The sequence below is a fragment of the Rattus norvegicus genome, chromosome 14, assembly GCF_036323735.1.
Source record: "Rattus norvegicus strain BN/NHsdMcwi chromosome 14, GRCr8, whole genome shotgun sequence".
NCBI lineage: Eukaryota > Metazoa > Chordata > Mammalia > Rodentia > Muridae > Rattus > Rattus norvegicus.
Window position 1 is genome coordinate 98,143,218 of NC_086032.1, and position 25,102 is coordinate 98,168,319.

At 47.1% G+C, this 25,102-nt stretch overlaps 1 long non-coding RNA gene across 1 annotated transcript; it reads right to left on the minus strand.

Moving 5' to 3' along the window:
* Positions 1-21,713: 21,713 nt before the first annotated feature.
* LOC134481796 (uncharacterized) lies at positions 21,714-23,146 on the minus strand. The gene is made up of 2 exons (XR_010057609.1): positions 22,470-23,146; positions 21,714-22,316 (listed from the first exon to the last, which is right to left on the minus strand). It is a non-coding gene; the product is annotated as an uncharacterized LOC134481796 (long non-coding RNA).
* Between the last annotated feature and the right edge of the window lie 1,956 nt (positions 23,147-25,102).

Genomic DNA, 25,102 nt, shown 5'->3' on the forward strand with positions numbered 1-25,102 from the left:
CTGGTCTGAGTCACAGGAGCCATACTCCCTTAATAAAGGCAGGACCCAGAAACAAGAAAGTAACAACCCTTGTATTCATCAGCCAACATTCCCACATGGCTTTATTCTGTCAACATATGCCATGTCTACATGGAAGCCTATAACACCAAGGCCCCCAAGGAGATGCCCCTCAACGTATCTGACTCCCCCGAGCCCACGCTTATGGTACAATTCTATCAAACAGACAGGGACTAGTTGCCGAACGCATGCAGTGCCAAGAGATCACCTTCGCTGTTAGTGGCTCCCAAAGCCTGGACCAGGAGAACGGTCTCTCCATAGCCTAAAAAGGAAAGGAACTCACCCTGTCCATTCCTGTATCAAAAGCAGCCTTCCTCCGCATCAGCTGCTGTCTTTTTTGACTCAAAAATATTTTTAACGAGTAATAAACTATACTCTGTCGTCGTGATCCCAAGCTAAGAGAGAAGTCTGTACTTGGTGGAAAAGAGCTTCTGCTCCAATATATTCTTCTAGACTATTACAGAAGAGGGAAAGAGAGAAGACTGCACCTGAGAGATGACTCCAACCAGACACAAAGTCCTGGTCTCCGGTCCCATCGCTCATTAAAAAAGCCACTGCTGCACCCTCCCCCATACTATGAAAACAACAGAAAAGCTGGTCACCTTGTAGAGATCGATAAAAAAAAAAAAGGTCCCAGACAGTTGCAAAAGACCACATTTTCCCCCTTTCAGAAGCACACTGGAAAGACCAGGGGGTGGGGTGAGCATTGAGGGTGAATCTGATCTAAGTACACTGTGTGTATAAAGTTCCTGAAGATTTTGGGTTGGGTTTTTTTTTTTTTCTTTTTCTTTTTTCTTTTTTTTTGAAATAGCACACACTGTGCCTTCCACTCTGAGTAGCTCAAACAGCACCCAGTCTCAAGCCCCAGCCTTTGGTTTCAATCAGGGATTGAAGCCTAGAACATTAGACAAAGAGAGCGGTCGCTGATGACAGTAACGTGTGGACCATTAAAGGTGATCTCTTCAGGTCGCTGAGCTCACCCTCAGAAACAGCCACACGCTTATCCGCAGGACTCGGTGCACCTTCCCGCTATTTATTTAACTTTATGTGACTGTCATAAAACTTTTTTTATTTGCTTTCAGTTAGCCCATAGGTTTTGACAAGATAAATTTTTATTTAGGTCTTTGGCCAGCCACAATCAGAAACGGGATACACACTTTCCAAGGCTGATAGATGGGTTAATCAAAGCAATCCCCCGCCCCACTTTCCTTCCAGCAACCGCAGGGATCAACAGACGGAGTTTTTCCTTAATTAAAGAAACTCAGCAACAAGGTGATTTACCGATGATGAATCTTGCAGGCCCTTTCATGGTGTGGTCACTGTTGGCCACTGTTTGAAATTTACCAACATAAATAAAACCTCTCCATGACTAAACAAAGTTAAAGGAGCAATAAATCGAGGCTGCCTTGTCCTCTGAACTAGATCTGAGGCCAACATAAATACCAGAATGCCTCCACTGTGACACGCTTGACACGGTGACATCATGCACTCCCAGAAGGAACAGCCTCGCCCAAGCCAAAGCCTCAAACCGAACACAATTCCCCTAAATGAATCAAATTGCAATGGTCTAGACTTGCCCACGCTAGGTGCTCCACTCTGCCTTCCCCGACCCTCTCTGTCGGGCAATCGCATTAAAAATAATCTATACGCTGATCTAAATTTTCCTTTTTCTGCACGATTAAATTTTGGCAGGAGTAATCTCTGCATTTTGCACTTCCCAGGAGTGTTTGGAAAGTCACTAAAAACTCTGGATTTATCAGCTTAAGGGCCAGCCACTGCCGTGCGACCCTGTGGGCTATCTGCCGCTACCTTCAGTGGCGGCCCCAACCCTGTGGTCTATCTGCCGCTACCTTCAGTGGTGGCTCAGGGCAGTGCTACCACAAGAGCAACTCTCCTCACTTAGACCTATCTGGGCCCCAGCTCCCCTCCCCCAGGTCTTGCTTTATCCACATCTAGCGACAGGCTGTAACACGGAACGCCAGCCTAACGTGGGGCCCTGTCAGCCCCAACGCCACCGCTCAAAGGAGAGGCAGGAGAAACGTTAAAAACGCACTTGGAGGACGGCGAATTAAAAATGGAGAAAGTCTAATAACTAATTGGTGGAATCATAAAAGCCGCCATAAAAGACATTTTCCTTAAACTACTTTACACAGGGCTATATAATTTTATGTCACTTTTTATTTATGTTGCCGTAATGAAAGCTGTTCTGGGAGATGAAGAGCTTGTGAAGAAAGAAATTGAACTGTTTCTGAGAGGAGGAAAAAGCCTGGAGACACAGGGCTTGGGACAGATTCCTTTTGAAAGACAGGAGGGCCGTGAGGAGGATCCATTCATTCCTAAACACCTCTGAGTCAATGTTTTGCCATAAGGGGTCAGGGACGTGGCTCAGCAGGTAAAGGGGTTTGCCACCAAGCCTGATGACCTGAGTTTGATCCCTGGGACCCACGTGCACACCCAGGCATGTGTGTACCCACAGCCATGCGCACAGACTCCACATCGCTCACAGGACCAGAGTATGAGCGAGAGACACATGCCACACAGCTACTGTTCTCCAGGCAGATGTTTTCCATCTGCCTGGTGTTGTCTGCATGGATAGCTGTCTTCCACCTACGGGTGCCCGCAGAGGCCAGAAGACATCGGATTCCCTGGAACTAGAGTTACATACGATCCTGAGCCCACCACGTGGTTTCTGGGAATCCAATCCGGGTCCTCTGGAAGAGCGGACTGTGCTTTTAACTGCTGAGCCGTCTCTCCAGCCCGTAAAAGCCGGTTTTTATTGTGAGAAATAAGAAAAGGAACATGGTTTGAGATATTAGTAGGAGGCACACACAAATGAGTCCCACGTTAGCCGGAGCCTGGTGACTGTGTAGCTGGCATCGGCCTCAGGCCACGCTCAGGACTTCACAGGCGCTGTTTCTTATTATCCAGAGGTCAGGCAAGCTTTCTCCCTCTCCATCTGCACCGAGTGAGTCAGACGGTGAACAAAAAGGAGTAGTAGTTCTAATACAGAGGACACTTGAATAAACTATAAACCAAAAAAAAAAAAAAAAATGTAAACTTCTCGGTGCTCAACTGGAGGACAAGGAAGGGCCCCAGGGTGCCCGTCTGCATTTCTTGTTTTTTTTTTGTTTGTTTGTTTTGTTTTGTTTTTTCGGAGCTGGGGACCGAACCCAGGGCCTTGCGCTTGCTAGGCAAGCGCTCTACCGCTGAGCTAAATCCCCAACCCCTCCGTCTGCATTTCTTGTTGCTGCGCTGTTCCGTGTTTAGTAGAACTCACTGTGAGTGTACTAGAGAGGTTATTTTCCCTGTGTGTTAGCCTTCAGTTGCAAGTTTTAAAATAGCCGTGGTTCTGATGAGTCTCCCAGAAGAAATGCAGATGTATGAGAAACAAAGACGTGTGGTACAGTTTTCCCAGGGCAATGAAGAGCACCCTTAAAGCCGGAACCCTCCGAACTCTGGCTAACTTTCAAAGCAAGGATGAGGTTGTTTTTAGAAACAATTTACCGTCTATTAACAATGAAACCCAATTCAGCCTTGCCTGTTAGAAAATGAAACATATACACAGCTCCAGGGAATGGACGGAGAATCACACAGAGGCAGTATTCCTTAGGTGGGCTCCATAGCCGAGGCCACTTTACACTGCTGTGGACCAGACTAAACAAACCTGACCCACAGGCCGACCCTCCAAGGATCCCAAAAGATTGGAAACTCCGCAAAGGCAGCCCCGACCAGACTTCACAGCCTGGTAACGGCATGCAAATGACACTCTGTTTCTGTCACCCAGCCAAAGGTTGGTACTGTATATGAGAGCAATTTCCTCAAGAATTCAGAGGGAAATGGTACTTTGCCTTTTATGTGCGGGGGTTCACAGTAGCAAGAGTATTCAATAGCTGGGGACCCTCAGCCTCTCATACATGGCCATTGCATCCCTCTGTCTGGGCAGTGTCGGGATGCCACTGAGGGGGAGGTAGAGGCCATGCCACACTGACAGGCTTGTTTGATTTGGTTCTGAGGTGCTGGAGGTCAAGTCCAGAACCTTGCACATGTGAGGCAGGCAGGCAGCAAGGCCTCCACCACTGAGCTATGCCTTCAGCCCAGAGGGCTAGTTTACAAGTTAAAACTGTGTCTCCCAGAACCTTCTGGAGATCCGGGCCACTCTTCACTACAAAGCGGGTTTCAAGCTCTCTTCTTTCTACATGGCCCCTGCTGTTACCTACACAAGGTACTGCCCTGCACCGAGGGTCATACTTGGAGTCGAGTCTCTCTTTCCAAAACCGCTAGCCGTGACAGCCAATCCTGTCTCCACGTGTCCCCTTTCTCATGACTTCCCGCCCATGACTCAGGTCTGATCTGTGGGGAACAGGTTACCCCAAACAGCCCTCAACAAGAAGTTGGCTGGGAAGAAGATGTGTGCTGGGTGGAGGGAGAAAGGAAACAGAAAAAACCAAGGCTGAGCTTGCTGGGCAGAAGAGAGCTCTTCAGGTATCACTGGCTCATAGACTTTCATCCTTGCTCTCTGACTGACAAAACAGGGCAGGGGCTGGAACCCCCACCACAGAGGCCTGCAGCGTCCGGAGGAAGGGTCATAGTCTGCATGCAGACCTCCACCGCGTCTTCTCCCTGGCCTTTCCAGAGTCAGGTCTCCTCTCAGAATGGCTGGCAACCTGTCTAAGCCCTTAATCCTCACCAGCAGTAAACTGCATCATAGGGAAAGGACATAAACCATGAACTGGGGACTTAAAGACCACTTGCCACCTCGTTGAAAGATTTTTATTGCCCCTGTTTTCAAACGCAGAATTTAGGTTCACCACAGCCCAGATGTGCTAAACGCTTTGGTCCCCAGTGATGAGATACTGGAAGGGATTAAAGCTAGACTTATAGGATGTGTTAGTTCTCAAGGACAGGCTGATATAAAGGGGGACAGCCCTGTGACTCTGGTCCCATTCAATGCAAGGCAAGTCCCCTTTCCTTTCTCTACCACATGATGACACAGCCTGGAACTCTTGTAAGAATACTAGCACCACACAATGTGAATCCTCCAGCTACCAGAACTGTGACCAAAATAAACCTTTTTAACTCTATAAGTTATATAGACCGTGGTATTTCGTAATAGCCACATGAAGCAGACTGATGTAGATTTGACCTGTTACCTTTTCAACTGAGCCCTGACCCTATATTGCTGCAATACAACATTGTTTTTGACTTCTACCACAGCACATTTCTCCTATCCAATTCGGGGGGGGGCCTTTATTTACAGAGGGAGACAGCAAATGTATACTCTTTGAGTTAGGAATCATGTACACACTGGCGTTTCCTACTTTGACAAATCAAATGATAACCCAGCATCCAGCTCAGGTCTACATTGTGCTGAGCGATAGACACAAATGCATCAGTGCTGCCCCAGCAAGTCAGGGGCACGGGGACAGGCTCCAAACAGACCACACGCTTAGCGGTCTAGGCCTGAGCATGGCCAAGGCCTTCCATGGGGAAGCGCCTGGGGGTCTGGGAGACTTGTCCACCTTCCAGAAGGGAATTAACGTGTGCAACCACACATTCCATTTCCAGAAACCAGAGGCCAGTGGCGAGACCCAACAGCCTACAACCCAGGGGCCACAGGCTCTCAACTCTGTGAGCCTCACTTCCTGCATGACCCCTAGCCCTGTGTCACAAGTACTCTCTGCTGTCCACTCAAGGGGCCTTTGTTTCACAGCTCCCATCCTGGGGAATCCTATTGTGTCTGTTGCATAAAACGGGGACTACAGGCTAGACCTCTACACGCTGCTAATAGATTCCTTGTCGGAAGCGGCGGGAACTGTGCCAGAGTAAAACACCACTCCTTGCCACACCCCACCTCATATGCACAGCAGGGGAGGCTGTCCCACCCCCACCCCAGGAGTCTGAGATTCAGGCTGTCCTGAGACAACACCCCACAAACCCAAAAGTCACATGGATGCAGTTGACGGGCCTCAAGACACCTGCCCAAGTGCAAACCTTGCCCTGCTGGGTGAAGGTGGAGTGTCAGATGCTTCTAGAAATAAGCTGCCTGGGTCAAAGACTGACCCCCAGGCCCACAGCCGTGATCCTGACCAGCAACTCAACCTTCCTCGGTCTTGGCCTTCCCCTATAACACAGGAATAAGAGTTACACCTACTTCACTGGGGCATGGCAAAGATTAACAGTGAATATACATGAATACCCACTTCAAACAGTGTCGGATACAGCGAGCATTAACTAACCCTTCACATCTACTTATAACAATGAGAACTCTCCCCTTACCTAGTTGGGGAAAGTCCGAGGAGAGAAGAGGGAGACTGTCGGTCGAGCCCCACTATGTAAGTAAATCTCGTACTGGATACCTGGAGCCTTTGATTAGAAAAGAGGCACTGTAGAAGTGGAAAGAAGACGGGCCATCTTCTTGCTCAAGCAGTCATCGCCACTGCCTCCTTTCTCCAGAAGGGGGCAGAAGCACTTTCCCGTTCAGCCTGACTTGAAGCAGAGGCGGGAAGACACCTGGCAAGGCGCATGCGCAACATACCTGCCCTTCAATCCCCAGCAGCTGAAAAACAAAAAGATCTTAAAAAGAAAAGTCTGAAGCAGTGAAGGGAACAAATGCAAAATCTCACAGCCAAGTATTAGGCTGGCTCCAGTAGTCCTGTGGAAAGGGATGAGGAGAAAGGATTGGAAGAGCCTTAGAGATCAAGGACTCAAGAACTTGCCTCGCAGAGAGCAGGAAGCAGGTGTGGGTCTGACCTAGGTCCCCTGCATATATGTTAGAGTTGTGTAGTTTGTGGGATCTCGAACAGTGGGCGCAGGGGCTGTCTCTGACTCTTTTGCCTGCTTTTGCCACCCTTTTCCTCCTACTGGGTGGCTTCATCCAGCCCTGATATAGGAGCATGTGCCTGGTTTTATTGCAGCTTGCCATGCCGTGTTTGGTTGATGTCCCTAGAAGGCCTGCTCTTTTCTGAGGGTAGGTTACCGGAGGTAGATGGCGGAAAGGGAGGAGGGAGGGGAGGGAAGGGAAAGTGCAGTTGGGTTGTAATATATGAGAGAAAAATAAATTGAGAGGAAACAAAATTAAAATGATTTAAAAAAAAAAAAGTCCAAGGCAGGGCCTTCGAGATAGCTCAGAGGGCAGACAGAGTGCTTGCCACACAAGCTTGATGACCTGAGTTTGAACCCTGGAACACACACAAAGGTGAGGGGAACCTACCCCACAGAATTGTCCTCTGACCTCCACATGTGCACCTCAGCACTTGTATGCCCATACACACAAAACCTTGCAAAGTGCAGGAGCATGAGCGCGCGCACGCGCACACACACACACACACACACACACACACACACACACACACACACATACATTTTTGAAAGGCTGAACAGAAACAACCTGACTTCTGTGGTGAGGTCTCTAACAGGGAACTCTTAAAATCACCGACATTTCATGAAAAGCGCCTACATTAGGAAACCTGCCACGATTTTATGTCAGAGTGCGGATAACCGCTAATATCCTCTGCCAACAGCGAGGGCAACTGCTGGTGCAGATTTGGAGTTGGGTATTTTTAGATGCTATTATGGTACCTCCAGCTATTTTACATGCTACGTTTTGTTGACATTGTGCAACTGGTAATAAGGAGGCGTAGGGGAAAGGTTAAAATTCGCATTTCCAGCTGTTTCCCTTCCGTACCTCATTTTTGTCTCATTACTACTCAGCGAGCCCCATAAATCTGTCACTCAGATCCAGACTAAGTGACATCCTGCGAAGAAGTTGCTAGTGTCGCCGAGGAACAAACCAGAATGGACTACTAGGTTCCCACCGGTGGCATTCGAGAGACTCTGGTCCTGCCGGACACACGCTGGGCACTTGCTCAGTTGTTGTTCTGCCCACTGAGAGCTTCCCACTTGCTGGGGACCTGTGCCATGTTGTCTGGGCCCCTACTCCCCATTTTCCTAATTGGGGGCCCGGGAGGAAAGGGAGGGGGAGAGATTTGCAAGACAGCCTCCGATTTTAAGACAAAAGCCACCCCATTAAATCTTAACAGATGTTTCTCAAGTTTAGAAGATTAAGAAAGATTTCAGCATCAAAAATCAAAGAAAATACTCCGTGACCTTAAAAAAGGATAAAACACAAACCCCTAACAAACTCCAAGTCCACGTTGACAGCTGTCTCTGATGGAATTGGCGAGGTGCTATTGATGTTTGGATTAAACCATGCCTCTGTGATCAAGTACTCAAACATAGGATAAAAGACAAATATATTCTTTAATCCTGCCCACTAATTTTGTCTCGGCCTGGAAAGCAAGGAGTGTTGAGCAAATGTTGAAAGTGGTTTTGCTTCTGTTTATTGACAAAGCTGTTTTTATTTCATTAATTTGCCACGTGTCTTATCAGCATTTACAGTAACACAAGGGAAACCCCAGCAAGGCCCCGAACTCTCCACAGATGTCCACAGCTTCCCAAGCCACCAGAGGGGAAAATCGATAGATGGTTCTACAAAGGGAAGGGGGTGTTACAAGAGAAAAGAAAAGCGTAATACAGAAATTGCGCTCCGTTTTATTCTCTATCTTTTTTTTTCTTTTCTTTTCTTATTACCTTAACTATAGAAGACCATTGGGAATTTCAATGTTAGCCAGACAGTTTTTAAAGAAATGAAAGAAAAACTTTTTTTTTTTACACTCACAAAGGAAAGGGTGAAGAGGCAATTAAACCATTAATTACTCGCTTTGTCTAGAGATTTCCAACCCATCAAACGTGGCCTCTTCTGCCTTCATCAAAGGTAGAGCTCACTCTGCTTTACAGTAAGTACCTCTCAGTAAGACAGCCTCGTGTCTCAAAAGCAGCTCTGTGAGGAATTTAGATGAAGATCAATTAAAATAGCACTTAGCAGACCCCAGACTTGACAGGCACGCAGCGCCCACTGTCACCCAAGGTCTTCGAATAGGCACTGAGGGGAGACAAGGGCTCTAGAGAAATGGGTGCTCTTAGACACGGCATGCTCAAGGCTTCAGAAACTGGAGACATGGTCCAAAGAGACACCTCAGATCAGCCCTAAGGGCAGGACTTGGGGCATCTGCACCTCAATGCCCACTGTAGCTCAGCCTCTCAAGGCTACGAGTTCCCAGGGTATGGGTGAAGGAAGTCAATGGACTGTCTTGGAAAATGTGATTGTTTAAAAAAAAAAAAAACAAGCAAAAGAACCCATGCCAGGAGGCGCTCCCTTACTTTGTTTTCTCAAGAATATCAAGTTTCCTGCTGTAGATAAGGAGGAAGCATTCACTTCACAACTCCAACTGCTCTCCCTAGCAAAGAGACAAAGGCCTAGGACACAGGCCGATGGACTTGCATGGGAAGCACTAACTGGTAAAAACCATCCAAAAGCCATCTTGGCAACTGGACTGAGCTCAGAAAAGCCCTCATATAGGTTCATATAGGTTCATATAGGTTCCTGGAGATCCACCCAGGTCACGCCCTAGGAGGCGAGCTGAGCTGAGATTAGAACGGGACTGTGTTGACCCCGTCTCCTGACACATTTGCTCTGCAGAGGCGAAGCAAGAACTCGGGCAGGAACAACAGCTTTATTTTGGTGTGTTGCTATGGAATTTCAGAAACAAAACAAAGGAAACCACTGTTCGGTAATTGTGACAAAACTTCTTAGCCAAGGCATGGAGAATGGGGCCTAATTGTTCTGTAAACACTCTTTGATTTGTTTACCTCAATGTCAAATTAACTTCAACTTTGCCAGAACACACACTGGTTGGCTGTGATACGCAGCGTGCTACAGACTGGCTCCCAGACCTGGAATGGCTCTCAATTTAAACACACGTCTTTATTTATGTGTGTATGTGTATACATACATGTGTAGCACACCCCACACGAGAGGTTAGAAATCAACGTGTCCCTGTGGCGTGTGTTTGGATGACATGTTTGCCTGCCTCTCGTGTGTCCCTTGACGTAGCACAACGTTTTCCCAAAAATATTAGCAATCGTTATCTGCAGAGGTTCAAGATATAAGAGGAGACTTAAGAAAACTACAGAGAGAAAATGTGTTAACTTGTTGAGGGGAAATAGCCACATGCTGAGACAGGAGGATTAGAGTGAGGGAAATGGTCTGTGTAACATACACTATTCCTTCATCAACAAACTTAGCCAGTCTTGGTAGTACAGGCCTGAGATTCCAACGACACAGGAGATTGAGGCAGAAGGCTCACAAATTCAAGGCTGGCCTGCACTGCAGAGAGAGTTCACGGCCAGCCTATGCAACTTAATGAGTTCTTGTCTCAAAATAATCTTTTTTAAAAAGGATAAAAATGAAAAAGTAAGGGGTTGGGGATTTAGCTCAGTGGTAGAGTGCAAGGCCCTGGGTTCGGTCCCCAGCTCCGAAAAAAAAGAAAAAAGAAAAAAAAATGAAAAAGTAAAAGTCTAGGCATATGGCTCAGTGGTACAGTGTACACATGCCATGTGAAAGGCCATTACAGGCTTAATCCCCAAGACCCTAAAAAAGCATTTATCATGTATGTTTTAAAGATGTATTTATTTTTACTTTATCTGTACTTAAACAGTTTGCAGCTGGGGCCCTTCGGCATCTTGGACTTGATGACCTTAGGTTTCCTTGAGGCCTTGAGGGCCTCTGCGCATGTGCTCTCCGCCTTTGACTTGTTGCCCTGCATCTTCTTCAGGCCTTTCTTGTTATGTCTCTTGGCAAAGTTGAACTCAGGAACTTGGGGTCAGCCCCCTTAAGAGATTCATATCTTTGCGACCGAGGTTTCGTGTTGCCATGTCTGTGCCGTTTGCAGGACTGGCTGTGTGTGGTACAGCTCTTGGACTTGGTCCTGTCTGCACAGTAACCCACAGCTACAGCAGTGATGGCAATGGAAGAGCCCTTGTTTCTTTTTCGAACCCACTGAGTTTAACTGGGCTTGCCTGCTAAGTAAGAGTACAGGTTATTTACAGGAGTAGCAGATCTACCTCTAAAAAAAGTATTCCCTATCCCCCCCACCCCCGGGACCGTTAACTACCCTTGGGTCTTCAGGGAGAAATGGGGCATCCCAAGCCCTCCCCCATCCATGACGGAATGTTGCATGTGTGGGTAACCACAGCTACCGTGCCGTCATGGCATCATGTGTGCAAAAGCAGGTCACACCCAGTTTTTTACATCGTTTTTTTTCCCCACACTCGGGCTCTTACATTTTTTTTCTACTTCTTCTTTCAATTAAACTATAGTATAACTTACAACTCTTCCTCCTAGTATCTCTTCATGGTGAATGTTATTAAAACCTTTACTTTGCAGAAGAGGACACTGAGGCACACAGAAAACAGCAATTTGCTCGAGGCAGAAGAGCTCAAGCAGCAGAGTTGGGGGTTCAAGCCTAGGCACTGCTTCCCAGCTCACACTATGCTGTGCTAAGAACCTTAGTCTCTGTCTTTGAGTCCCGGGATAAGAAACGCACGTACGTCCTTTACGTCACGTACGTCCTTTACGTCAATAGGTTTCCAGTCTAAATGGCAGTGAAGAAACAATTGTAGAGTTGTTAATATAGTACAGGGGGAGGCCAGAAGGTAACAGTAAGGAGTCTCATGGCGGTTAGCATGGGGGAAGCCAAGAAGGACTATGTGGATTTCAAGTGGGATTTCTCAGTCGCAGCAGTACTAACCCTGGGGTCACATAGTTCTGTGTGGTGGAGGCTATCCTGCAGACCACGGAATCTTAGCCCTGTCCTGGGCCTCTACGCTTCAGCTCAATAGAGCAAGGCTTCCCTACGAAAGACTGACCAGAAAGACTCCGCATTGCCAGTGCCTCCAGGAATGACAGATGGCATCCCTACTGAAGAAATCAGGCCTAAAGGAATCCAGGTCCACTCTCAAACCAGGCTGTAAATAGTAGTTACCAGAAAAACACCCGGGTAGAACACAAAGCAGGGGACAGAGTCCACAGTGCCTAAAGGGAGCAGCTGCTGCTTCCTGGAAACGAAGAGGGCAGCAAGCACGACTCTGGGACTTGAGCATAAAGGATCAGAGAGGGGGCTGGGGATTTAGCTCAGTGGTAGAGCGCTTACCTAGGAAGCGCAAGGCCCTGGTTCGGTCCCCAGCTCCGGAAAAAAAAAAAAAAGAACCAAAAAAGGATCAGAGAGTCTGGGCAGGAAGGGGAGGCAGCCCAAGAGCTTCACGGGCTACACCTGTGTGCTGCTCCGAAATGTGAATGGAGCTATTAAAGGAAGAACGGTTTGATGAGACTCGGGGTATGTGTGTGGCTGGTTTTGTTGGTTTGTTTTGCTATATGAATAACGAACTAAAGAAGAACAAGATAGAGACCAATCAAGACACTATGCTTTGTTTACATTTTCATCCCTTTTCCTTATTATTTAATTGTATTTAAAAATCATATGCATAGATGGAAATAAAGCCCCACGACAGAGCACTTGCCTGACCCAGAAAGACCCTGGGTTCGTTCCAACCATTGCAAAAAAAAAAGAAGAAGGAGAGAAAAAAGAAAAACCTAATTAAAATTAAATGTTGATCACACCAATCATAAAAGGAGTTAAGATCATGAACAGACAGTTTGCAAATGGGAACAGCCAGAAAACACGTGGGAAGCACACACCTTACCAATTAGCAAGGAAATGCACACACAGGCTCACCCTAAACCTAGCACTCGGGCAAACAATTTTATAGAATCACAACCACCTCTTTGACTGACTGAGAGGCTGCTTTCTCCTATACTGTTACTGGGAGTCAGTGTTAGCGATGTCTCACTAGAGAGCAGTCTGGGAGAAATGGTAATAAAACCCGAAAGCTAGAGAGATGGCTTAGTCAGTAAAATACTCACCTTGCCTTGCAAACACAAGGCCCTGAGTTCAAGCCCAGCACCCATGTGAGAAAGGAGGGAAGGAAGGAAGGAAGGAAGGAAGGAAGGAAGGAAGGAAGGAAGGAAGGAAGAAAGGAAGGAAGGAAGGAAGGAAAACAGACAAACAAGCTAGGCATGGTAACACAGACTTGTAATCCACACTGGGGGAGACAGAGATAAGTAGAAACCTGTGGCTCACTGGCCCGCCAGCATATGCTAGGTTGGTGACCGTACTCCCTGTCTTTGAGTCCTGGCATAAAGATTCATGTTCCTCCCCCTAACAAATTGGCATCGTAAGGCCATGAGTTGCCAGAAGGTATCAATCTCCCTCCTCACCATCCTAACAGATGGGCTGACGAAGCTGAAGGCTCTTCCCCTTGCGATCCTGGCATCGGTGCTGCCTCTTATGCCCTGCCTCCCTGAACGAAGCTTGTCCAGTGGGCGTCTCCTTGTCCGAGGGACCCACTGTATTCTTTAGCTCAGCCCTTTTGCAGATAAGGAGATGATTCTCAGACGTCATCGAAGGAGCTCAGCACTTGCTTGTTGGCTTGGAAGATGCTTTATGAGACTCCTGGAAATTCGAGACAACTGATGATTGAGTACCGTGAAGTTGCATCCCTTAGACGGGCCCAGACCATTCTGTGAAGAATTGTTACCCCTGGCCTCCTCTCACAATCTCACCTAAGTCAGTGTAGCTGCTAGGCAATGACTGAATTCCTTCTTATACACATGAACAGCGTCCAATAGTCAGAGGCGGCTGGGACTCATAAACCCCTCTTCTTGCTGCTTCACAACTCTGAATTCTCCCACAGTGCAGATTCTCTCGCATCCCTTCTTTTAGCAAACAGAGCCCCCAAGCAGTCACAAACTCATCTACGAGCTGGAAGTGGTGTCAGCCAAATAACCCAGTGTCAGGTTAACGGCACCGCACTTTCCGATGCTCGCAATGACTAAAACATAAGGCCTGGGGTTTCTCTCCGAAAGACAGACTTGTCAGAATAGATTTCAACGCCTGTGCCTTGTGCACAGACAGGGTAATGTCTCAGTTAGGTTTCTGTTGCTGTGATAAAACACAAAAGCATGTTGGGAAGGAAGGGTTTATTTGGCTTACAGTTTATAGCCTATCATCAGGGCAATCCGACACAGGAACCAGAAGGCAGGAACTGAAGCAGAGGCCAGAGAGGAACACCGCTGACTTACTGACCTGCTCCTCGAGGCTTGCTCAGCCCGCCTTCTTAATTCAGGACTGCCTGCCTCGGCGTGGCACCACCCGGGTGAGCTGGGTTCTACCACATCAACCATTAATCAACCCAACAGATTGGCCTACAGGATCTACAGCATCTTCTCAAATGAGGTTTCTCTGTGCAGATAATTCCAGGTTGTGTCAAGTTAGAAAAAGAAAGTAGAAATCCTCTACACTATTTCTGGCCATTCCATGGGTTTCAGTGTGACTCTTTCAACTAGGGAAAATAAGAATATCTGGAATTTCTTCCATAAAGGCATATGTGAAGTCTGTCTACCCTTGTAGTGCTCAATACAGAGTAGCAACTTTCCAATCACTAAGTATCTAGTCAAAGCTGTATGTTCCCTTTGAAGATCGTTGTCCGTGGTACAAAAGTCAAAATAGATCCACGCCCAAATCACTTTTACACCAACCTTGTGTGAACACGCGTACAAAAAATGCATATGTCTGAGCTTATGTCAGCCTGTCTGTAACAGAATGTTATAAATTAAATTACAGGCAACAGGTAGCTGCATATCAATTTTTTAAAAAAACAAGAATCTTCACGACTTTGACAAAAAGAAACAGGTAAGCGGGAACAGCTTAAAGCGCTTGTCTCATTGTTAGGATGAGGCTAAGATGGGACTCATTTGAATAAACCTGAATGCCTTAGACACATAGGGAAATAAGCCTGCTATTAGTAAAATCACTTGCGTCCGTCAAATGTGCCGATGTACAATGTACTTTACTCCAGAGAACCCCAAGGAAACAAACCTCGTGATGAAATATCAGAAGACGAAAGAATATTGTTACCCCTTAAATCCCACCCCCCCCCAAAAAAAACCCCATAGCACATTCAAATCACTCATAAGCCAAACATAGGTGTTACAGAGACAAGCAGGTTCAGAGGAAGAGTGGAAGGAAGACAATTACGGCTGATGGGAAAGGCCAGGGCATAGGGAAGTTAGCTTGAATCCTAGAGAAGAAGAAATGGGGGTCCAGGTTTGAGCTGGGTCTCAGCCGCTGCCGCATCGCTGAGTCCAACCTTACTCCCTACCTGTGATGGGAAGGCAGAGTGCCCATCTTCAGAAGAGTGAGAATTGAAGAGAGCACATTGCATCCTTAAACGTGACACACATGTGCAGAAAGCAGGGTGCCAAGAGTTTAACCAGAAGTCAAACAGGAGAATGTGGCTAGCTATGTGGTCTGGAAGGAGTCTCTTCCCGTCTCTTCCGCTCCGTTGACCTCATGCCCGCCATGTGTAAAGAGGACCCGAGGAAAGCACTGTGCACATGGAAGAGTGAGCCCTTCAGGGGCTTCACTGTGGGTACGGTCTACTGTTCCAAATCCAAGTATTCTCACAGAGGAAGGGGGAGAGGGAACCAAAACTCTGTCCCGCAGCAGAGAAAGGGATCTGAGATCAGAGCTTATCTTCCGCATTCCCTCCTCGCCTCCAGGGGTCGCGTGTGCGCCGAAATCTTATACCGGCTAGGAGCTTGCCCCCTTGAAACTCTGTGCTCAAAGGAAGGTCTCTTCCCACTGAAATTCAGGCATGAGATTGACCACCTCCCTCTCCCAGACAAAGGAGAGAATTCAGTGCTGGGACTGGATGACCACCTTCTTCTTTCAGAGACCTATGACTCACCGAGGACTCCTGGGGAAGGAGTTAGCCTTGACGCCCTGTGTTGCTTGATCCCTTAACCCTTACTTTGAAAGTCTTCAAACGGACCTTTGACCAGAAGGAAAATGTCTAACTGAAAAGGCTCCGTTTGAGGGAGGAGTTCATGTTCATAGAAGGGGCTTTAGGGCATTCCGATTACTGGCGAGTCTCTTGGGCATAGGTGTCAACACCACCAGTGCCAGCTCTGGGATCTGGCAAGTACCAAGGGTCTCGTTGGTCTTGTGCCTCATCTGTGCATGAAAGGCTCCGCATTTGAGAAGGGGACAGGCAGAAGGACAGGAACTTTGCCGTGAGATCCTGTCTCCTTGAAATGTCAGAGAAGCCAGACACGTGGAGTGTCAGCAACATGACTGACTGCCTGACAGGGCCTGAAGGAGGACATCAGTACTTACACTAACATGGGACCCCAGCCCTAGACAAAGGACTACAGCAACCAAGGAAGGCTGAGAGCAGGAGAAACGGTCTTCCCTAGGAAGAGGCACAACAATTGGTTATGAAATATCATGTGGTCGACACTAAATACATGCACGTACATGTACTATTGTGTGGACTGATCGTGTATTTATATATATATGTGCATGCATATTTCTGTTACATAAATATGTAACAACAATTAAAAGGAGGCCATGAATTTGAAAAAAAGATAGATAGATAGATAGATAGATAGATAGATAGATAGATTAGGTTTTGAAAGGGTTAAACTAGGTTCCAATGAAACGTCCCATTAAGCTGCTGCACAAGTAGCCACCATTTATTTCCAGGATGAGCCATTACAGAGTATTGGTGCACACAACAAGCGTTCTTGGAGCACCAGCTATATGTTATTTTCTAAGTCACTAAGATCTATAAGGTGGAGTCACAAGTCCCAAGCAGTCAAAGCGTGGTAGGGAAGAGAGGGGAGCCAGCAGAAGCCATTTCAGGGGACCGTGTGCAACCCCATCTAGTCAGCCTGAGCTCTGTTGAGAGAGATGGATGGGGCGCCCCAGAACAGCCTTCAGTCTGTCCCTGCCATGAACTCTCTACACAGTATCTGGCCAAGGCTGGTTCTGGATGTGGGTGGGGACGGGCACTGGAGATTCTGCACTCCCAGCCAGTGCCCAGGGAGGGCAGGCTGCTACTGGAGCACAGACCATGCTGTGGGAAGTGAACGCCTTTGAGAACCAAGGTAGCTGAGCTGTCTTGAAGAAGAAACAGGATCCTCCCAAGGCAAAGGGGAGGGGGCACTGAAGGAGCTTGGATGCCAAGTGGAGCACGGATTGTTCTGGAAAAAGTACTTTGTTTGTCTAAAATAGGAAGTGGACAGGACCACAGCAGGGAGGACCAGGGCAAGGGCACACAGGGCCTAATGTGTCTGGCTGTGGCATTCAGATGTTACGGAAAAGACAGTAGAACCATTAACAGTTTTGATCAGGGAAGCAGCTTGTTCAGACAGCACGTACAAAGGACTTTTCAGCCACAAGTGCAGGAAGTAGATAGGAAGGTATGGTGGAAAGGAAGAAGGCTCCGTCTGCTTCTCAGAGCTGGTTCCTGCCACCTTCACCCTGTCTTTCCACTGGGTCCTCACAATGATCCGATAGGGGATCAGGTAACAATGTGACATTGAGAAATAGGACTCTCTTGAGGCCGGGTGTTCAGACAGCCTAGGCAACAGAGTAACACCTTACGACGAGAAAACATGGATGGCTATCTGCTACTGAGCGCCATGCAGTGCTCAGCCCTTCCAGGCTCCTCCTCCACCCTGAGCTCTCCTGGAGTGACCAGTCTCCTCTCCACTGCCTGCATTTCACAGTCAGGTCCTGCAGGCCTCCCTGGCAAAGCCTCTCCACACTGCCCCAGGCCCATTGATCTGTATAATGTACTGTCTGCTCTGTTCTCTCTGCACTCGGCCCCAGAGGGCCTGATTCTCTTTAATGCCTTTTTATCTTTCCTTTTTGCTTTTCATAATACAGCTCATCTTTCAGAAGTGCACCTACGCTGTGTATGCTAGAGCTGCACCGGGACAATAAGGAGTGCGGAGTGCTCTCCTTGGGGGACAAATACTACCAAGAGGCCTGATGTTCCTGTGTGCCCATTCCTGGGGGTCTTTTGGAATCTTTGAACCATCCTAAAATGTTACCAGTTACCCTGATAGCCTGGTGACCAAGAGCAGTTTTCCACACCTTTTCTGTCTCCCCCAGCTCTCCACAGTGTGTTCCGTGCTAAGAAATCTACACTTTCAGACAGCCTTTACCCTGAGAGAAAGTGGGGGAGAAGATTTTAAATCCTGTCTTCTGGAAGACCCTGCCACCCTTAGGGTCAGCAGGCCATCCACCACCGGACAGTCCGTGGAAATATATTTACTGAATCCCAGATTCACTTCGTCTACTGACATAACACATTCTGGCCAAGGTAAAGTACAAAACCATGGCACCAAGCCTTCTGTGGTGGTGCCTGAGGGCTCCCAGGCATGCGCTCTGGTCCACTGTGGAATAGAAGGAGCTATTAGGACTCTACTCTGCTTATTCCGTTTTTTCTAATAGCTTAGGGCATGAGTCACCACACATATGCACATGCATGTGTGTGTGTGCTGTCTCCACGCAGCGTGATGCACTACCCAGAGTAGCAAATAGAAAACCGAGCTGAGTACCACAGTTGTCAGTGGCTCCCAAGAGTCAACTCAGCCCTAACTGGAGAGGCCGGAGGGAAAGCCAAGTGCAAGATGCAAACTGGGAGGGCTCCCTCATCCATCTACTGAAACCCTCAAAAGGTGCCCTCCGGATCTCCTCATTTGTACTGTGCTCTACCATTCAAGTCACATCCAACAGAAGCATCTGCCTACAAGCCTCCAGGCTGCCAGCATACAGCCCTGACCGTGTGAAGGAACCAAGTATACATCACAGTACACATCTTTGCCACTCTACTGTGCAAAACTCTGGCCATGAAAGAATAAAGGCAACAGTTAGCTGACACGGTCTCCTACTCCTGGTCAGAGCAACTGTCTCACACACCTCTTGAACCCACCCCTATTTCCTTCCTTGTCCAACAAGAAAGAGAACGGCCTTCCAAGTGGGGAGGCCAGGCAGAAGTCCCTGCCTTCTGGCACCTCTCCACCTGCTCCCAGCTCTTTGAGACTGTGCTCGGAAGAAAGAGGTTCGCCAACTGAGACCCAGAATGTGGTTTATGTGCTTTCATGTGGTAACAGCAATGGTTGATCTTTCCTGTCAGTTTAATGGAATTAAGAATTACCATGGAGTCTTTAGTCTCTGCACGCTTGAGACAAAGGCAGGTAGATGTCACTGAGTTCAAGGCCAGTCTGGTCTGCAGAGTGAATTCCAGGACAGTCAGGGTTGTTACACAGAGAAACCCTGTTTCAAAAAAACAAAAAAGAAACATTCTGTGTCTATAAGGATTTACAGTAAGTTACCTGAGGAAGAGGCTCTGTCCGGAATGTGGGAGGCACCATCATTTGGACTGGAGTTCTATCTTGAATAAAAATGAAAAAAAGAAAAAAAAAAACAGAAGAGGAAACTGAGTACCAGTATTTCCCCTCTTTCCTTCCTAGCTGGATACAACATACCAGCTGCTGCTACACCACAGTGTACCCTCAAACAGGGAGCCACAGACATTTTGTTGCAGCAATGGGAAGACCACTAACAATAATATACCAGGGAATTGTCAGTTTTGTGAATGACTCCCATCCAGGACTTTGAGAATTTTTGACAGAAGTAGAGATTTTTTTTGAAAAGATACCACCATAAGATGGGCCTCTGATACCTCTGGGAATTTTTAAAGCTTGGGGGACTGGGTTTCATGAGGACTAAATTCAAATCCCAACACCCATGTAAGGAGTTAGGCATCCTCCACTGCCTCAACTCCAGCTCTGAGGGATTCAACATCCAGTTCTGACTTCTGTGTGTGTACAGGCATGCATACCCATACATGTGAGCAAACACTCACACAGATACAGACAGACAGACATATACACATACATACATTTACACAGAGAGAGAGACACACAGACAGACAGACACACAGAGACAGATGCATGTGGGGCATGGCATACACACACACACACACACACACACACACACACACACACACACACACACCTTTTCTTAGAAGCCTTGGGTGGTAACACAGGCACCCGGCTGTCGGGCCAAGGCAACAATGTTTCACAAAGTCACTGAAGCCTAGCCCTTGCCCACTGGCCTGAAATATCAATTACTGTAAAGGATGTTAGCACTGTGAGGAAGACCGCAAGGGCACCTACCCTTTACAGGAAGAAGCCAAGATTCCGGATGGTGACCATGACTCAGGCTAGGCCTGACCCCTGCCTCCTGTCTTCTCATTCAAGTTCTTATCCAGGGAGCAAATCTGGTGATAGTTGACAGGTTAAAAACTACCTGAAAACCTCCTCAAAGGAGAGCTGAGGTCTGAGCTTTCATGTGGTCAGGTGCTTAGCTACCCACCCACCCCTGGAGTATTTGATAGGACCCTGTTGGGCCTTCTCCAGCATGTACGGAGGCAGTGAGTGATCCTTCTATCACGGAGCTGGGGAACAGTGCCCTGCTGTTTTGCTGGGTGAAACAAGACAAAGAAGTGGGCTTCACCTAACTCTGTAGGGCTCCGAGGCTAATGCCTATGACAAGCCGAGGCTAGGACAGGAAGGAGCACACCCACTGCATCACCCACTTCCCAAGCAGGGGAAATTGATGCAGACACGTGACCGCGGGCGCAGCTCGCTAAGCCTATGTACAAGGCAAACAGGGGGAATGGACAATAGTGGTAGTTTCTACAGTGATTTCATCTTGAATACTTCTACTAAAAATCACTGATATTAAGCTGGGTAGTGGTGACACATGACCTTAGTTCCAGCATTCAGTGCAGACTGTGAGTTCGAGGCCAGCTTGGTCTACAGCGCAAGTTCTAGAATAGCCAGGGCTACACAGGGAAACCCTGCCTTGAATAACAAAAAAAAAAAAAAAAGTTACTTATATTAACATGGTCCAAACTTTGAGCTCTGCTTCACAATTTGGAAACATAGTTTGTTTTGTTTTGTTTTGTTTTTTGAGACAGGGTTACTTTGTGTAGCCCTGGCTATCCTGGAACTCCCTTTGTAGACCAGGCTGCCTCTCCCTGTGTCCTCACAGAGTATTCCCACTATGTCTGACTGGTATTTTTCTTTTGTAAGGACGCCAGTTCATTAGACCCAGGGTCATCTTAATGACCTGTCTGTCCTGTTCTGGCTAGTTTTATGTCAAGTTGACACAAGCCAGAGTCATTTGAGAAGAGGGACTCCAACTGAGAAAATTCTTCCATAAGATTGGCCTGTAGACAAATCTGTAGGGCATTTTCTTTATTAGTGACCGATGAGGAAGGGCCCAGTCCATTGTGGGTGGTGCCACCTCTGGCTGGTGGTCCTGGGTGCTCTAAGAAAACAGGCTGAGCAAGCCATGGGGAGCAAGCACATTCTGAGCTACAGGAGGAGCTGTTAAGACTTTAACACATGAACTGGGGCACACAACTCTGGGATAGCTAGATACTGTTAAGTATGGCTCAGGCTGGAGAGACGGCTCAATGGTTAAGAGCACTGACTGCTCTCCCTGAGGTCCTGAGTTCAATTCCCAGCAACCACATGGTGGCTCACAACCGTCTGTAATGGGATCCAATGTCCTCTTCTGGTGTGTCTGAAGACAGCTGCAGTGTACTCACATACATACATTAAATTAAAAAAAAGAGGTGTGGATCTCTAGAGTTTGCTGGTAAATAAACACACTAACAGTTAACTATACAAATAACCAAGCACCGTTGCCCTGATGGTCACAAGAATGACTGTAAAACCTAGACGTGGTGCATTGATTATACACTCTTCCCAGAAATAGCGGGGATCTGTAGATTATAATCTAGAATTCACATAAAGAATACTGCATGCAGCATTAGGATAATTTTCCTCAAAGGAACAGCTTCACTTTAATTCTGTACATTTTAAGACATCCAGAATCGCTTTCCCTAAGCAATTATGATTTCACAAAACGCTGTCAAGACATTCTCAGACTTTTAGTGCCCAGATAGAACCTGATGCCTGGAGCTTTGGGGAGTGATTTATTATTTGCTTTAGTGGAAGGTTGCTACGTAAAATTTATTCAGTAAGAACATCCACCCGAACAGTACATAAGGTACGCGTTTGACTGTGAAGGAGACTTCTCCTTTTTTCATGTGGGCTTGCTCTCTATAGACAGAAAAATGTACACTTGCATCCCCACTTTTGTGACATTAGGGACACAGCTAGGCATTTGGCAGGCCAGTTCCTTTCCACAGTTCCCATTCGAACTTTAGCTCTCAGAAACGGTTAACAAACTGTCGTAATAAAAACAGTTGAGAATAATGCGGAAGCCCCTTGATGCATCGGCTCTTGGGTATCCATCTGCTTTCCATGCTCCGTTCTGAATGTTTCTTATTGCATTTTCCGAGGGCTACAGGCGTCCTGGGAAGCAAAGCGTCCAATGCTTACACTCATACCATCTCAGAGAACTCCGATTCTTAAGAAAAAAGAAAACAGTGATAACACCAACTTTTGTTACTTAGAGCTGTTACAAGTAACCGGCGCCATTGCTGGCCTACTTGCGCCCCCTAGTGTCTATAACGTAGTGCTGCTTTTTGCTGAAGAATGGGAACCAAAGGAAGTGACTAACCCTCTTCAGTGTTTCCCAGGACGACTGTGGCCCTCAGAAGAGAGACACGATAAACTCCTTCACGTTGAGGTGGCCTCCACTTGAAGCTCGCCTTCTCCTCAGAATCTCTTCATTTTAGCAAGAGCACTGAGGAGGAGGCAACGCTGCTTGGTGGCAAAAATTCGGGCAGAAGAAAGGAGTTTCCTTTGCACCCAGGCTGGGGCTTGGGTTTGGAGTGGGTACAGCGGAGCCTTTAAAGAGTCATCAGCGCCTCCGCATCACTAATGAATCCCTGCTACCAGCAGGCAGAGGAGAAAGCAGCAGCATATCTCTTGGGTCTACACTAGGCCACTCCCATCCCTGTGCCTGGCTGAAATTTCGGCTCCGGGTGACCATGTCCAGCAGGGTACTTCACCGGGTACACAGCAACTGGGTGGAAACACACAAGGAATGTTCTGGGTGGGATCCAACCACCCTCCCAAGGCTCCCTGCGTAGGTCAGGGAGTTCTGAGGGCAGACTGCCAATCTCTAAGGCAGCATTAAACTGAAGCGAGCGGTGAGAGGGAGGCTGGATGGGGCTAGGTGGGAGAGGTTTCTGAGCTCTGGCCTCTGCTTGTTATTTAACCTCTCCCGGGTATTCGGAATTGGCTTCTTCCCCAATTAGAAAAGCGATGGACACCATACAGTCAGTGCCCCAGTGCAATCTAGACAGAACCCTGAAGAAAACAAGGGGGATGCGCAGGCCGCAGGGGAAGCTTCTCCCTGAAGAGAAGCCATGGGGCTCACCAGCACCAATCCACTCACGCTCAGTCCATGACCTCAGATGGTGAGTGTGGCAAGAGGCCAGGAGTCCAAGATCGGATTCAATGTTGTTTCAAATGTGTATAGTGGGGCAACGCGAATAGAACCTGACTCCAGCCGGCCTGAATTTGAATCGCCATTCTGCTGAATTATCTCTACAACCTTCAACAACTTCTCTGTCCTTTAACTGCCGACTCAGAGGTTAGACCCTCCAAAATACCCCCTCCAAAGGACCCCACAAAAAGTTCATGTTCCTTCTTTATGGATCTTGAACCTCGTAATCCCTTACAGTTTTTGTTCAGAGCACATATATACATACACCTCTCAAGTTTATAGCCTGGATATGAAGTAAGGTTCTTGGATATGAAGGTTCTGGATATGAAGTAATTTTCCTCCCTGATCTGTGAGGGCTGGGACCAGAGCACAGCTCTGTCCTCACCCCATCCCACCCCCAGCTTATCTCGGGGAGGGGCATGCAGAATGCACCCGATAAAAAGTTTAAGTGATTAATTCATCGAACTAACCTTTTGCCGTTTTATGTTTACACGTTAAGATACCACTTCCTCCTGGCATGTTGTAAAGACTAAAGAGCTATAGGTGTGGTCCATATAGATACTGATGGTGTGGATATAGGAGTCGATATAGAGATTATAAGTGACAGAGATTATATATACATATATAGAGTACTTTGATAAAGTTATATATAAAGACGACATGAGTATAAATAAGTATTCGTCCCTATGTTGGCACAGCATAGGTGGCCTAGATAGGACTGTCCCTTTGCCACCGCCTCTCTGGAGACCCATCATAGCAGATGTGCCACTGAGGGATAAAATATCAGACTGGCAAACCAGAGGCCTGAACAACCCAGAGATTCCATCACAGGCCCTGAATAATCAAAACTAGTTGGCGCCTTACGATTAATCACCTTTTCTCTCTAGATGTCCCTTGATGGCAGGAAAAGCTTCCTCCAGCTTCCTGCTCCTTCTTGTCCCAGATAGAGAGCAGCCAGAGGGACTGTAAATTCATCCCTAACGTTTCCAGCTGTTTGAGTTATGTCCTACCAGAACTAAGAAGGTGACTTTAAAAACAGGAGGGAGAAATAAAGGTTGCACTTCCCAGAGTGGAGAACAGGTGTAAAATAAAACTAAACTTTAATATGAGGCCACCCTGGAGGAGAAAGCACCGAGACTCTTTCTATGGAAATCTTGCATTGTGGGTAATTCTTTTAAATCCAAGCTTCGACTTGCATGACACTGAGGCATAAGTCTACCACTTAATGACATTTATAACTCTGTAACAATACGTTTTGTATAAATTACTGCCGAGGCTTACCGTTTCTGATTATGATATATAGAATTAAGTGGTGTTGGGAAGGCGAAGTTTGTAAGTTATGGTCTGTCCTGTTGCTTTAACTAGGAAGGTTTCTGGAGACAACCGCCTTGATGAATATGAACTCAAATGAACCTTGAATCTCTTCGATTATCCTTATTTGGGATTCATTTTCCTTTGAACTTTCGTTTAACTCAAAGCACAATCATCCCATTGTAAATCAAGCGTGAGCTTGTCTTCCCTGCAATAACAAGTATGCATTAAATAATGAACAACACCTTGATCATAAAAGATAATGCTTCAGTGCACCAAAATACAAAAGGCAAATCCGTCTATACCCTAGTTCAGTGGTGAGAGCTCAACATTTTTGTAGCAACAGACATCTCTATTCCGGATGACACATTTTGTTTGACATTCTGTATGATCTCCCTTTCAGAATAATGGTGTCTTGGTGTTAATGAGAGATATCGTCAATGGTCCAGCATGCAATGCTGGTACCAAGCGGAAGACTGAACTCTCTC